The 2,280-nt window shown below is 41.8% G+C and overlaps 1 non-coding gene across 1 annotated transcript; it reads right to left on the minus strand.

Moving 5' to 3' along the window:
- Positions 1 to 540: 540 nt before the first annotated feature.
- On the minus strand, positions 541 to 648 carry LOC112788525 (small nucleolar RNA R71). The gene has a single exon (XR_003195884.1). It is a non-coding gene; the product is annotated as a small nucleolar RNA R71 (small nucleolar RNA).
- Between the last annotated feature and the right edge of the window lie 1,632 nt (positions 649 to 2,280).

The raw sequence follows: 2,280 nt of genomic DNA on the forward strand, positions 1-2,280 counted from the left end.
GTCATATGAGCAGGAGCAAGGACAAGAACATTCTTGTTGAAGCAGATCCAGAACCTGAAAGGACTCTGAAGAGAAAATTAAGAGAAGCTAAATTACAACAATCCAGAGATAACCTGTCAGAAATTTTCGAATAGGAAGAGGAGATGGCAGCCGAAAATAATAATAATGCAAGGAGGATGCTTGGTGACTTTACTGCACCTAATTCCAATTTACATGGAAGAAGCATCTCCATTCCTGCCATTGGAGCAAACAACTTTGAGCTGAAACCTCAATTAGTTTCTCTGATGCAGCAAAACTGCAAGTTTCATGGACTTCCATATGAAGATCCTTTTTCAGTTCTTAACTGAATTCTTGCAGATATGTGATACTGTTAAGACTAATGGAGTAGATCCTGAAGTCTACAGGCTCATGCCTTTCCCTTTTGCTGTAAGAGACAGAGCTAGAATATGGTTGGATTCTCAACCTAAAGACAGCCTGAACTCTTGGGATAAGCTGGTCAAGGCTTTCTTAGCCAAGTTCTTTCCTCCTCAAAAGCTGAGTAAGCTTAGAGTGGATGTTCAAACCTTCAGACAGAAGGAAGATGAATCCCTCTATGAAGCTTGGGAGAGATACAAAGGACTGACCAAAAAGTGTCCTTCTAACATGCTTTCAGAATGGACCATCCTGGATATATTCTATGATGGTCTGTCCGAGTTATCTAAGATGTCATTGGACACTTCTGCAGGTGGAGCCATTCACCTAAAGAAAACGCCTGCAGAAGCTCAAGAACTCATTGACATGGTTGCAAATAACCAGTTCATGTACACTTCTGAAAGGAATCCTGTGAATAATGGGATGCCTATGAAGAAGGGAGTTCTTGAGATTGATACTCTGAATGCCATATTGGCTCAGAACAAAATATTGACTCAGCAAGTCAATATGATTTCTCAGAGTCTGAATGGAATGCAAGCTGCATCCAACAGTACTCAAGAGACATCTTCTGAAGAAGAAGCTTATGATCCTGAGAACCCTGCAATAGCAGAGGTGAATTACTTAGGTGAACCTTATGGAAACACCTATAACTCATCATGGAGAAATCATCCAAATTTCTCATGGAAGGATCAAAAGCCTCAACAAGGCTTTAATAATGGTGGAAGAAACAGGTTTAACAATAATAAACCTTTTCCATCATCCACTCAGCAACAGACAGAGAACTCTGAACAAAATACTTCTAATTTAGCAAACTTAGTCTCTGATCTATCTAAGGCCACTGTAAGTTTCATGAATGAAACAAGGTCTTCCATTAGAAATCTGGAAGCACAAGTGGGCCAGCTGAGTAAAAGGATCACTGAAATCCCTCCTAGTACTCTCCCAAGCAATACAGAAGAGAATCCAAAAGGAGAGTGCAAGGCCATTGACATAAGCACCATGGCCGAACCTGTAAGGGAAGGAGAGGATGTGAATCCCAAGGAGGAAGACCTCCTGGGATGTCCAGTGATCAATAAGGAGCTTCCCTCTGAGGAACCAAAGGAATCTGAGACACATCTAGAGACCATAGAGATTCCATTGAACCTCCTTATGCCATTCATGAGCTCTGATGAGTATTCCTCTTCTGAAGAGAATGAGGATGTTACTGAAGAGCAAACTGCCAAATTTCTTGGTGCAATCATGAAGCTGAATGCCAAATTATTTGGTATTGAAACTTGGGAAGATGAACCTCCCTTGCTCATCAATGAACTAAGTGATCTGGATCAACTGACATTGCCTCAGAAGAGACAGGATCCTGGAAAGTTCATAATACCTTGTACCATAGGCACCATGATCTTTAAGGCTCTGTGTGACCTTGGTTCAGGAATAAACCTCATGTCCCTCTCTGTAATAGAGAAACTGGGAATCTATGGGGTGCAAGCTGCTAAAATCTCATTAGAGATGGCAGACAATTCAAGAAAATAGGCATATGGACAAGTAGAGGACGTGTTAGTAAAGGTTGAAGGCCTTTACATCCCTGCTGATTTCATAGTCCTGGATACTGGAAAGGAAGAGGATGAATCCATCATCCTAGGAAGACCTTTCCTGGCCACAGCAAGAGCTGTGATTGATGTTGACAGAGGTGAACTAATCCTTCAATGGAATGAGGACTCCCTTGTGTTTAAAACTCAAGGATCTCCCTCTGCAACCATGGAGAGGAAGCATGAAAAGCTTCTCTCAAAGCAGAGTCAAACAAAGCCCCCACAGTCAAACTCTAAGTTTGGTGTTGGGAGGCCTCAACCAAACTCTAAGTTTGGTGTTGAACTCCCATAT

The sequence above is a fragment of the Arachis hypogaea genome, chromosome 20 (assembly GCF_003086295.3).
Source record: "Arachis hypogaea cultivar Tifrunner chromosome 20, arahy.Tifrunner.gnm2.J5K5, whole genome shotgun sequence".
Lineage (NCBI taxonomy): Eukaryota > Viridiplantae > Streptophyta > Magnoliopsida > Fabales > Fabaceae > Arachis > Arachis hypogaea.